Below are 14090 nucleotides of genomic sequence, written 5' to 3'. Positions count from 1 at the left end.
CAGCTGCTCCTTCAAAAAAAAAAAGACAACATCTCAACTTGTTTAGATAAGGCCCATAACCACAATAAAAAAAGAAATCCAAGTGGTTGAATGAGTTTTCTTTTCAAAATCTGTATGCGACTGTTTACTTTCATAGTTGTCTTGATTCAGCTGAGGAACAAGAGAGAAAAAAAAATCCAACGTGTTATTCCACACACAATACAATTTGCTCAATAAAAAATGCTGCTGCTTGAAGAAAACAGACATCAAAGTGATGGAATGCGTGTTCAAACATTTTCAAAAACTTTGAAGTCTGAAGTTGTTTGTAAACAGACTTATAGGTTTGATGATCAAAGCCGTTCAAACGCTTTGAAGTCTGAAGTTGTTTGTAAACAGACTTTTAGGTCTGATGATCAAAGCCGTTCAAACGCTTTGAAGTCTGAAGTTGTTTGTAAACAGACTTGTAAGTCTGATTACAAACCAATTAAAGTGCTTCTGCAGCTGCTGGCGTTGCTGATGCTGCTTCTGCTGCTTGAATACCACTCAATTTACTGGGGAACACTAGAAAAGATATTAAAAAAAAACTCTTTATGAACACAGGAGGAGCAGAAAATATTTTCTCACGCCATGACTGATGACAGACTTCTGTTGGTCTGAGACAATTTCAACTTTGTCCTAGAGACATGGGGCCACTTGCTATTTCATCAAGAGCCCTAAAGAAGCGCCCACACCAAATTTGGGGTTTCTAATAATTGAAGAACGCAGAAACCCTAACCCTAATTTCAGCTAACCCTAACCCTAACCCTAGTTTCAGTCTTAACGCAACCCTAATTCAATGCAAGTCTATAGGTTGAAATTTCAACTTTGTCGTAGAGACATGGGGCCACTTGCATTTTCATCAAGAGCCCCAAAGAAACACCCACGCAAAATTTGGGGCTTCTAGTACTTGAGGAACGCAGAAACCCTAACCCTAATTTCAACTAACCCTAACCCTAGTTTCAGCCTTAACGTTAACCCTAATTCAATGCAAGTCTATGGGGTGAAATTTCAACTTTGTCCTAGAGACATGGGGCCACTTGCTATTTCATCAAGAGCCCCAAAGAAGCGCCCACGCCAAATTTGGGGTTTCTAATACTTGAGGAAGACAGAAACCCTAACCCTAATTTCAGCTAACCCTAACCATAACCCTAACCCTAGTTTCAGCCTTAACGTTAACACTAATTCAATGCAAGTCTATGGGGTGAAATTTCAACTTTGTCCTAGAGACATGGGGCCACTTGCATTTTCATCAAGAGCCCCAAAGAAACACCCACGCAAAATTTGGGGCTTCTAGTACTTGAGGAACGCAGAAACCCTAACCCTAATTTCAACTAACCCTAACCCTAACCCTAGTTTCAGCCTTAACGTTAACCCTAATTCAATGCAAGTCTATGGGGTGAAATTTCAACTTTGTCCTAGAGACATGGGGCCACTTGCATTTTCATCAAGAGCCCCAAAGAAACACCCACGCAAAATTTGGGGCTTCTAGTACTTGAGGAACGCAGAAACCCTAACCCTAATTTCAACTAACCCTAACCCTAACCCTAGTTTCAGCCTTAACGTTAACCCTAATTCAATGCAAGTCTATGGGGTGAAATTTCAACTTTGTCCTAGAGACATGGGGCCACTTGCTATTTCATCAAGAGCCCCAAAGAAGCGCCAACGCCAAATTTGGGGTTTCTAATACTTGAGGAAGACAGAAACCCTAACCCTAATTTCAGCTAACCCTAACCCTAACCCTAACCCTAGTTTCAGCCTTAATGTTAACCCTAATTCAATTCAAGTCTGATGGGGTTAAAATTCATTCAGACAGTGGGATGTCTTTTTTTTATTGCTCTATTGTGCTTCTCTCGCTGAGTTATGCGCAGTGTGAGCAGAAAGGGTGAACTTGAGTGGAATTGTTATTTTCTGCTGAAATACATGAGGGAAACATCTCTCCTGTTGTTCCTCAGTACATTGTAGGTTCCCCCATAAGGAAATAGTTGAGTTCTCAATTTAACATGAAAACTCATTCAGACAGTGGGATGTCATTTTTTATTGCTCTATTGTGCTTCTCTCGCTGAGTTATGCGCAGTGTGAGCAGAAAGGGTGAACTTGAGTGGAATTGTTATTTTCTACTGAAATACATGAGGGAAACATCTGTCCTGTTGTTCCTCAGTACATTGTAGGTTCCCCCATAAGGAAATAGTTGATTTCTCAATTTAACATGAAAACTCATTCAGACAGTGGGATGTCATTTTTTATTGCTCTATTGTGCTTCTCTCGCTGAGTTATGCGCAGTGTGAGCAGAAAGGGTGAACTTGAGTGGAATTGTTATTTTCTGCTGAAATACATGAGGGAAACATCTCTCCTGTTGTTCCTCAGTACATTGTAGGTTCCCCCATAAGGAAATAGTTGAGTTCTTAATTTAACATGAAAACTCATTCAGACAGTGGGATGTCATTTTTTATTGCTCTATTGTGCTTCTCTCGCTGAGTTATGCGCAGTGTGAGCAGAAAGGGTGAACTTGAGTGGAATTGTTATTTTCTACTGAAATACATGAGGGAAACATCTGTCCTGTTGTTCCTCAGTACATTGTAGGTTCCCCCATAAGGAAATAGTTGATTTCTCAATTTAACATGAAAACTCATTCAGACAGTGGGATGTCATTTTTTATTGCTCTATTGTGCTTCTCTCGCTGAGTTATGCGCAGTGTGAGCAGAAAGGGTGAACTTGAGTGGAATTGTTATTTTCTACTGAAATACATGAGGGAAACATCTGTCCTGTTGTTCCTCAGTACATTGTAGGTTCCCCCATAAGGAAATAGTTGATTTCTCAATTTAACATGAAAACTCATTCAGACAGTGGGATGTCATTTTTTATTGCTCTATTGTGCTTCTCTCGCTGAGTTATGCGCAGTGTGAGCAGAAAGGGTGAACTTGAGTGGAATTGTTATTTTCTGCTGAAATACATGAGGGAAACATCTCTCCTGTTGTTCCTCAGTACATTGTAGGTTCCCCCATAAGGAAATAGTTGAGTTCTTAATTTAACATGAAAACTCATTCAGACAGTGGGATGTCATTTTTTATTGCTCTATTGTGCTTCTCTCGCTGAGTTATGCGCAGTGTGAGCAGAAAGGGTGAACTTGAGTGGAATTGTTATTTTCTACTGAAATACATGAGGGAAACATCTGTCCTGTTGTTCCTCAGTACATTGTAGGTTCCCCCATAAGGAAATAGTTGATTTCTCAATTTAACATGAAAACTCATTCAGACAGTGGGATGTCATTTTTTATTGCTCTATTGTGCTTCTCTCGCTGAGTGATGCGCAGTGTGAGCAGAAAGGGTGAACTTTGAGTGGAACTGTAATTTTCTGCTGAAATACATGAGGGAAACATCTCTCCTGTTGTTCCTCAGTACATTGTAGGTTCCCCCATAAGGAAATAGTTGATTTCTCAATTTAACATGAAAACTCATTCAGACAGTGGGATGTCATTTTTTATTGCTCTATTGTGCTTCTCTCGCTGAATTATGCGCAGTGTGAGCAGAAAGGGTGAACTTGAGTGGAATTGTTATTTTCTGCTGAAATACATGAGGGAAACATCTCTCCTGTTGTTCCTGAGTACATTGTAGGTCCCCCCATAAGGAAATAGTTGATTTCTCAATTTAACATGAAAACTCATTCAGACAGTGGGATGTCATTTTTTATTGCTCTATTGTGCTTCTCTCGCTGAGTTATGCGCAGTGTGAGCAGAAAGGGTGAACTTGAGTGGAATTGTTATTTTCTGCTGAAATACATGAGGGAAACATCTGTCCTGTTGTTCCTCAGTACATTGTAGGTTCCCCCATAAGGAAATAGTTGATTTCTCAATTTAACATGAAAACTCATTCAGACAGTGGGATGTCATTTTTTATTGCTCTATTGTGCTTCTCTCGCTGAGTTATGCGCAGTGTGAGCAGAAAGGGTGAACTTTGAGTGGAATTGTTATTTTCTGCTGAAATACATGAGGGAAACATCTCTCCTGTTGTTCCTGAGTACATTGTAGGTCCCCCCATAAGGAAATAGTTGATTTCTCAATTTAACATGAAAACTCATTCAGACAGTGGGATGTCATTTTTTATTGCTCTATTGTGCTTCTCTCGCTGAGTTATGCGCAGTATGAGCAGAAAGGGTGAACTTGAGTGGAATTGTTATTTTCTGCTGAAATACATGAGGGAAACATCTGTCCTGTTGTTCCTCAGTACATTGTAGGTTCCCCCATAAGGAAATAGTTGATTTCTCAATTTAACATGAAAACTCATTCAGACAGTGGGATGTCATTTTTTATTGCTCTATTGTGCTTCTCTCGCTGAGTTATGCACAGTGTGAGCAGAAAGGGTGAACTTTGAGTGGAACTGTTATTTTCTGCTGAAATACATGAGGGAAACATCTCTCCTGTTGTTCCTCAGTACATTGTAGGTTCTCCCATAAGGAAATAGTTGATTTCTCAATTTAACATGAAAACTCATTCAGACAGTGGGATGTCATTTTTTATTGCTCTATTGTGCTTCTCTCGCTGAGTTATGCGCAGTGTGAGCAGAAAGGGTGAACTTGAGTGGAATTGTTATTTTCTGCTGAAATACATGAGGAAAACATCTGTCCTGTTGTTCCTCAGTACATTGTAGGTTCCCCCATAGGGAAATAGTTGATTTCTCAATTTAACATGAAAACTCATTCAGACAGTGGGATGTCATTTTTTATTGCTCTATTGTGCTTCTCTCGCTGAATTATGCGCAGTGTGACCAGAAAGGGTGAACTTGAGTGGAATTGTTATTTTCTGCTGAAATACATGAGGGAAACAGCTCTCCTGTTTTTCCTCAGTACATTGTAGGTTCCCCCATAAGGAAATAGTTGATTTCTCAATTTAACATGAAAACTCATTCAGACAGTGGGATGTCATTTTTTATTGCTCTATTGTGCTTCTCTCGCTGAATTATGCGCAGTGTGAGCAGAAAGGGTGAACTTGAGTGGAATTGTTATTTTCTGCTGAAATACATGAGGGAAACATCTCTCCTGTTGTTCCTGAGTACATTGTAGGTCCCCCCATAAGGAAATAGTTGATTTCTCAATTTAACATGAAAACTCATTCAGACAGTGGGATGTCTTTTTTTATTGCTCTATTGTGCTTCTCTCGCTGAGTTATGCGCAGTGTGAGCAGAAAGGGTGAACTTGAGTGGAATTGTTATTTTCTGCTGAAATACATGAGGGAAACATCTCTCCTGTTGTTCCTGAGTACATTGTAGGTTCCCCCATAAGGAAATAGTTGAATTCTAAATTTAACATGAAAACTCATTCAGACAGTGGGATGTCATTTTTTATTGCTCTATTGTGCTTCTCTCGCTGAGTTATGCGCAGTGTGAGCAGAAAGGGTGAACTTGAGTGGAATTGTTATTTTCTGCTGAAATACATGAGGGAAACATCTCTCCTGTTGTTCCTGAGTACATTGTAGGTTCCCCCATAAGGAAATAGTTGATTTCTCAATTTAACATGAAAACTCATTCAGACAGTGGGATGTCATTTTTTATTGCTCTATTGTGCTTCTCTCGCTGAATTATGCGCAGTGTGAGCAGAAAGGGTGAACTTGAGTGGAATTGTTATTTTCTGCTGAAATACATGGGGGAAACATCTCTCCTGTTGTTCCTCTGTACATTGTAGGTTCCCCCATAAGGAAATAGTTGATTTCCCAATTTAACATGAAAACTCATTCAGACAGTGGGATGTCATTTTTTATTGCTCTATTGTGCTTCTCTCGCTGAGTTATGCGCAGTGTGAGCAGAAAGGGTGAACTTGAGTGGAATTGTTATTTTCTGCTGAAATACATGAGGAAAACATCTGTCCTGTTGTTCCTCAGTACATTGTAGGTTCCCCCATAAGGAAATAGTTGATTTCTCAATTTAACATGAAAACTCATTCAGACAGTGGGATGTAATTTTTTATTGCTCTATTGTGCTTCTCTCGCTGAATTATGCGCAGTGTGAGCAGAAAGGGTGAACTTTGAGTGGAACTGTTATTTTCTGCTGAAATACATGGGACGCTTTGAAGTCTGAAGTTGTTTGTAAACAGATTTGTAAGTCTGATTACAAACCAATTAAAGTGCTTCAGCAGCTGCTGGCGTTGCTGATGCTGCTTCTGCTGCTTGAATAACACTCAATTTACTGGGGAACATTAAAAAAGATATTAAAAAAAACTCTTTATGAACACAGGAGGAGCAGAAAATATTTTTTCACGCCATGACTGATGACAGACCTCTGTTGGTCTGAGAGGGAGGGGCACTGTGCGTATTCCGTTGCTTAATGTACACTGACCTGGTGTATTGTCAGTCTCATTTGAATCTTTGTTTTGCTAGTGTTCAAATGTAAAGCTGTGTGCAGCTCTATGCAGCTGTTTTCTTGCATAGAGACTTTAATTCAGCTCAGAAACAGGAGACGCAAAGTTCTTTCAGAGTAAGTCAGCACAGATATCACAGCTGCTCCTTCAAAAAAAAAAAGACAACATCTCAACTTGTTTAGATAAGGCCCATAACCACAATAAAAAAAGAAATCCAAGTGGTTGAATGAGTTTTCTTTTCAAAATCTGTATGTGACTGTTTACTTTCATAGATGTCTTGATTCAGCTGAGGAACAAGAGAGAAAAAAAAATCCAACCTGTTATTCCACACAGAATACAATTTGCTCAATAAAAAATGCTGCTGCTTGAAGAAAATAGACATCAAAGTGGTGGAATGCGTGTTCAAACATTATCAAAAACTTTGAAGTCTGAAGTTGTTTGTAAACAGACTTTATAGGTCTGATGATCAAAGCCGTTCAAACGCTTTGAAGTCTGAAGTTGTTTGTAAACAGACTTTTAGGTCTGATGATCAAAGCCGTTCAAACGCTTTGAAGTCTGAAGTTGTTTGTAAACAGACTTGTAATTCTGATTACAAACCAATTAAAGTGCTTCAGCAGCTGCTGGCGTTGCTGATGCTGCTTCTGCTGCTTGAATAACACTCAATTTACTGGTGAACATTAAAAAAGATATAAAAAAAAACTCTTTATGAACACAGGAGGAGCAGAAAATATTTTTTCACGCCATGACTGATGACAGACCTCTGTTGGTCTGAGAGGGAGGGGCACTGTGCGTATTCCGTTGCTTAATGTACACTGACCTGGTGTATTGTCAGTTTCATTTGAATCTTTGTTTTGCTAGTGTTCAAATGTAAAGCTGTGTGCAGCTCTATGCAGCTGTTTTCTTGCATAGAGACTTTAATTCGGCTCAGAAACAGGAGACGCAAAGTTCTTTCAGAGTAAGTCAGCACAGATATCACAGCTGCTCCTTCAAAAAAAAGACAACATCTAAACTTGTTTAGATAAGGCCCATAACCACAATAAAAAAAGAAATCCAAGTGGTTGAATGAGTTTTCTTTTCAAAATCTGTATGTGACTGTTTACTTTCATAGATGTCTTGATTCAGCTGAGGAACAAGAGAGAAAAAAAAAATCATACCTGTTATTCCACACAGAATACAATTTGCTCAATAAAAAATGCTGCTGCTTGAAGAAAATAGACATCAAAGTGATGGAATGCGTGTTCAAACATTATAAAAAACTTTGAAGTCTGAAGTTGTTTGTAAACAGACTTTATAGGTCTGATGATCAAAGCCGTTCAAACGCTTTGAAGTCTGAAGTTGTTTGTAAACAGACTTTTAGGTCTGATGATCAAAGCCGTTCAAACGCTTTGAAGTCTGAAGTTGTTTGTAAACAGACTTGTAATTCTGATTACAAACCAATTAAAGTGCTTCAGCAGCTGCTGGCGTTGCTGATGCTGCTTCTGCTGCTTGAATAACACTCAATTTACTGGTGAACATTAAAAAAGATATATAAAAAAAACTCTTTATGAACACAGGAGGAGCAGAAAATATTTTATCACGCCATGACTGATGACAGACCTCTGTTGGTCTGAGAGGGAGGGGCACTGTGCGTATTCCGTTGCTTAATGTACACTGACCTGGTGTATTGTCAGTTTCATTTGAATCTTTGTTTTGCTATGTTTATTCCTTCAGGCTCATGTGTATGAATGAGTGTTCAAGTGTAAAGCTGTGTGCAGCTATGTGCAGCTGTTGTCTTGCATGGAGACTTTCATTCAGCTCAGAAATAGGAGAAACAGAGTTCTTTCAGAGTAAGTCAGCACAGATATCACAGCTGCTCCTTCAAAAAAAAAGACAACATCTCAACTTGTTGAGATAAGGCCCAATAACCACAATAAAAAAAGAAATCCAAGTGGTTGAATGAGTTTTCTTTTCAAAATCTGTATGCGACTGTTTACTTTCATAGATGTCTTGATTCAGCTGAGGAACAAGAGAGAGAGAAAAAAATCCAACCTGTTAACTTGAGTGGAATTGTTATTTTCTGCTGAAATACATGAGGGAAACATCTCTCCTCTTGTTCTTCAGTACATTTTAGGTTCCCCCATAAGGAAATAGTTGAATTCTCAATTTAACATAAAAACTCATTCAGACAGTGGGATGTAATTTTTTATTGCTCTATTGTGCTTGTCTCGCTGAGTTATGCGCAGTGTGAGCAGAAAGGGTGAACTTTCGTGGAATTCTTATTTTCTACTGAAATACATGAGGGAAAAATGTCTCCTGTTGTTCCTCAGTACATTGTAGGTTCCCCCATAAGGAAATAGTTGAATTCTTTTTTTTGAATGAGCAGCAGTGATATCTGTGCTGACTTACTCTGAAAGAACTCTGTTTCTCTTGTTTCTGAGCTGAATTAAAATCACTATGCAAGAAAACAGCTGCACAGAGCTGCACACAGCTTTACACTTGAACACTCATTCATACTCATCAGCCTGGAGGAATAAACAAAGCAAAACAAAGATTCAAGTGAGACTGACAATACACCAGGAAAAACAGGAGAGATGTTTTCCTAATTTTTTTCACCAGAGAATTACAATTCTATTCAAGTTCACCGTTTATGCTCGCAATGAGCATAAAGCACTTGTTTTCGTTCACAAATTCCTGAATTCACTAATTCAGTGCCCCCACTCCCCCTACACACACCGATTAAAGCAGATAACTTTTGAAATGTTTTTATTGTTTTTTCTTAAATAAAATTATTCCAGTTATTGATGAAAAAATTTCTATCTTGTTTCAGTGGTGTCGATTCATTTGCATGGTTGATTTGTTCTTATGCGTTTGGTGATGTGCAGTGGCACCATTACGCCTGTGGGTGGGGACACAGACCGTGTGATGAATATCAGGTGACGATCGATCACAGTCGACTCTCTGTTGGTCTATAATTGAGGGGCACTGTGCGTATTCCGTTGCTTGATGAACACTGACCTGGTGTATTGTCAGTCTCATTTGAATCTTTGTTTTGCTATGTTTATTCCTCCAGGCTCATGTGTATGAATGAGTGTTCAAATGTAAAGCTGTGTTCAGCTCTGTGCAGCTGATTTCTTGCATGGAGACTTTAATTCAGATCAGAAACAGGAGACACAAAGTTCTTTAAGAGTAAGTCAGCACAGATATCACTGCTGCTCCTTCAAAAAAAAAGATAACATCTCAACTTGTTGAGATAAGGCCCATAACCACAATAAAAAAAGAAATCCAAGTGGTTGAATGAGTTTTCTTTTCAAGATTTGTATGCGACTGTTTACTTTCATAGATGTCTTGATTCAGCTGAGGAACAAGACAGAGAAAAAAAAAAATCCAACCTGTTATTCCACACACAATACAATTTGTTCAATAAAAAATGCTGCTGCTTGAAGAAAACAGACATCAAAGTGATGGAATGCGTGTTCAAACATTTTCAAAAACTTTGAAGTCTGAAGTTGTTTGTAAATAGACTTTTAGGTCTGATGATCAAAGCCGTTCAAACGCTTTGAAGTCTGAAGTTGTTTTTTAAACAGACTTGTAAGTCTGATTACAAACCAATTAAAGTGCTTCTGCAGCTGCTGGCGTTGCTGATGCTGCTTCTGCTGCTTGAATAACACTCAATTTACAGGGGAACACTAAAAAAGATATAAAAAAAAACTCTTTATGAACACAGGAGGAGCAGAAAATATTTTTTCACGCCATGACTGATGACAGACCTCTGTTGGTCTGAGAGGGAGGGGCACTGTGCGTATTCCGTTGCTTAATGTACACTGACCTGGTGTATTGTCAGTTTCATTTGAATCTTTGTTTTGATATATTTATTCCTTCAGGCTCATGTGTATGAATGAGTGTTCAAGTGTAAAGCTGAGTGCAGCTCTGTGCAGCTGCTGTCTTGCATGGAGACTTTCATTCAGCTCAGAAACAGGAGAAACAGAGTTCTTTCAGAGTAAGTCAGCACAGATATCACAGCTGCTCCTTCAAAAAAAAAAAGACAACATCTCAACTTGTTTAGATAAGGCCCATAACCACAATAAAAAAAGAAATCCAAGTGGTTGAATGAGTTTTCTTTTCAAAATCTGTATGCGACTGTTTACTTTCATAGTTGTCTTGATTCAGCTGAGGAACAAGAGAGAAAAAAAAAATCCAACGTGTTATTCCACACACAATACAATTTGCTCAATAAAAAATGCTGCTGCTTGAAGAAAACAGACATCAAAGTGATGGAATGCGTGTTCAAACATTTTCAAAAACTTTGAAGTCTGAAGTTGTTTGTAAACAGACTTATAGGTTTGATGATCAAAGCCGTTCAAACGCTTTGAAGTCTGAAGTTGTTTGTAAACAGACTTTTAGGTCTGATGATCAAAGCCGTTCAAACGCTTTGAAGTCTGAAGTTGTTTGTAAACAGACTTGTAATTCTGATTACAAACCAATTAAAGTGCTTCAGCAGCTGCTGGCGTTGCTGATGCTGCTTCTGCTGCTTGAATAACACTCAATTTACTGGTGAACATTAAAAAAGATATAAAAAAAAACTCTTTATGAACACAGGAGGAGCAGAAAATATTTTTTCACGCCATGACTGATGACAGACCTCTGTTGGTCTGAGAGGGAGGGGCACTGTGCGTATTCCGTTGCTTAATGTACACTGACCTGGTGTATTGTCAGTTTCATTTGAATCTTTGTTTTGCTAGTGTTCAAATGTAAAGCTGTGTGCAGCTCTATGCAGCTGTTTTCTTGCATAGAGACTTTAATTCAGCTCAGAAACAGGAGACGCAAAGTTCTTTCAGAGTAAGTCAGCACAGATATCACAGCTGCTCCTTCAAAAAAAAGACAACATCTAAACTTGTTTAGATAAGGCCCATAACCACAATAAAAAAAGAAATCCAAGTGGTTGAATAAGTTTTCTTTTCAAAATCTGTATGTGACTGTTTACTTTCATAGATGTCTTGATTCAGCTGAGGAACAAGAGAGAAAAAAAAAATCCAACGTGTTATTCCACACAGAATACAATTTGCTCAATAAAAAATGCTGCTGCTTGAAGAAAATAGACATCAAAGTGATGGAATGCGTGTTCAAACATTATCAAAAACTTTGAAGTCTGAAGTTGTTTGTAAACAGACTTTATAGGTCTGATGATCAAAGCCGTTCAAACGCTTTGAAGTCTGAAGTTGTTTGTAAACAGACTTGTAAGTCTGATTACAAACCAATTAAAGTGCTTCTGCAGCTGCTGGCGTTGCTGATGCTGATTCTGCTGCTTGAATAACACTCAATTTACTGGGGAACACTAGAAAAAATATAAAAAAAAAAACTCTTTATGAATACAGGAGGAGCAGAAAATATTTTTTCACGCCATGACTGATGACAGACCTCTGTTGGTCTGAGAGGGAGGGGCACTGTGCGTATTCCGTTGCTTAATGTACACTGACCTGGTGTATTGTCAGTTTCATTTGAATCTTTGTTTTGCTGTGTTTATTCCTTCAGGCTCATGTGTATGAATGAGTGTTCAAGTGTAAAGCTGTGTGCAGCTCTGTGCAGCTGTTGTCTTGCATGGAGACTTTTATTCAGCTCAGAAACAGGAGAAACAGAGTTCTTTCAGAGTAAGTCAGCACAGATATAACTGCTGCTCCTTCAAAAAAAAAAAGACAACATCTCAACTTGTTTAGATAAGGCCCATAACCACAATAAAAAAAGAAATCCAAGTGGTTGAATGAGTTTTCTTTTCAAAATCTGTATGCGACTGTTTACTTTCATAGATGTCTTGATTCAGCTGAGGAACAAGAGAGAAAAAAAAATCCAACCTGTTATTCCACACACAATACAATTTGTTCAATAAAAAATGCTGCTGCTTGAAGAAAACAGACATCAAAGTGATGGAATTCGTGTTCAAACATTTTCAAAAACTTTGAAGTCTGAAGTTGTTTGTAAACAGACTTTTAGGTCTGATGATCAAAGCCGTTCAAACGCTTTGAAGTCTGAAGTTGTTTGTAAACAGACTTGTAATTCTGATTACAAACCAATTAAAGTGCTTCAGCAGCTGCTGGCGTTGCTGATGCTGCTTCTGCTGCTTGAATAACACTCAATTTACTGGTGAACATTAAAAAAGATATAAAAAAAAACTCTTTATGAACACAGGAGGAGCAGAAAATATTTTTTCACGCCATGACTGATGACAGACCTCTGTTGGTCTGAGAGGGAGGGGCACTGTGCGTATTCCGTTGCTTAATGTACACTGACCTGGTGTATTGTCAGTTTCATTTGAATCTTTGTTTTGCTAGTGTTCAAATGTAAAGCTGTGTGCAGCTCTATGCAGCTGTTTTCTTGCATAGAGACTTTAATTCAGCTCAGAAACAGGAGACGCAAAGTTCTTTCAGAGTAAGTCAGCACAGATATCACAGCTGCTCCTTCAAAAAAAAGACAACATCTAAACTTGTTTAGATAAGGCCCATAACCACAATAAAAAAAGAAATCCAAGTGGTTGAATGAGTTTTCTTTTCAAAATCTGTATGTGACTGTTTACTTTCATAGATGTCTTGATTCAGCTGAGGAACAAGAGAGAAAAAAAAAATCCAACGTGTTATTCCACACAGAATACAATTTGCTCAATAAAAAATGCTGCTGCTTTAAGAAAATAGACATCAAAGTGATGGAATGCGTGTTCAAACATTATCAAAAACTTTGAAGTCTGAAGTTGTTTGTAAACAGACTTTATAGGTCTGATGATCAAAGCCGTTCAAACGCTTTGAAGTCTGAAGTTGTTTGTAAACAGACTTGTAAGTCTGATTACAAACCAATTAAAGTGCTTCTGCAGCTGCTGGCGTTGCTGATGCTGATTCTGCTGCTTGAATAACACTCAATTTACTGGGGAACACTAGAAAAGATATAAAAAAAAAAACTCTTTATGAACACAGGAGGAGCAGAAAATATTTTTTCACGCCATGACTGATGACAGACCTCTGTTGGTCTGAGAGGGAGGGGCACTGTGCGTATTCCGTTGCTTAATGTACACTGACCTGGTGTATTGTCAGTTTCATTTGAATCTTTGTTTTGCTATGTTTATTCCCTCAGGCTCATGTGTATGAATGAGTGTTCAAGTGTAAAGCTGTGTGCAGCTATGTGCAGCTGTTGTCTTGCATGGAGACTTTCATTCAGCTCAGAAATAGGAGAAACAGAGTTCTTTCAGAGTAAGTCAGCACAGATATCACAGCTGCTCCTTCAAAAAAAAAGACAACATCTCAACTTGTTGAGATAAGGCCCAATAACCACAATAAAAAAAGAAATCCAAGTGGTTGAATGAGTTTTCTTTTCAAAATCTGTATGCGACTGTTTACTTTCATAGATGTCTTGATTCAGCTGAGGAACAAGAGAGAGAGAAAAAAATCCAACCTGTTAACTTGAGTGGAATTGTTATTTTCTGCTGAAATACATGAGGGAAACATCTCTCCTCTTGTTCTTCAGTACATTTTAGGTTCCCCCATAAGGAAATAGTTGAATTCTCAATTTAACATAAAAACTCATTCAGACAGTGGGATGTAATTTTTTATTGCTCTATTGTGCTTGTCTCGCTGAGTTATGCGCAGTGTGAGCAGAAAGGGTGAACTTTCGTGGAATTCTTATTTTCTACTGAAATACATGAGGGAAAAATGTCTCCTGTTGTTCCTCAGTACATTGTAGGTTCCCCCATAAGGAAATAGTTGAATTCT

Source organism: Nelusetta ayraudi, unplaced genomic scaffold (assembly GCF_046127955.1).
Source record: "Nelusetta ayraudi isolate G7.1 ecotype Tasmania unplaced genomic scaffold, CSIRO-AGI_Nayr_v1 ptg000038l, whole genome shotgun sequence".
NCBI classification, from domain to species: domain Eukaryota; kingdom Metazoa; phylum Chordata; class Actinopteri; order Tetraodontiformes; family Monacanthidae; genus Nelusetta; species Nelusetta ayraudi.
This window is presented reverse-complemented; position numbering follows the sequence as displayed.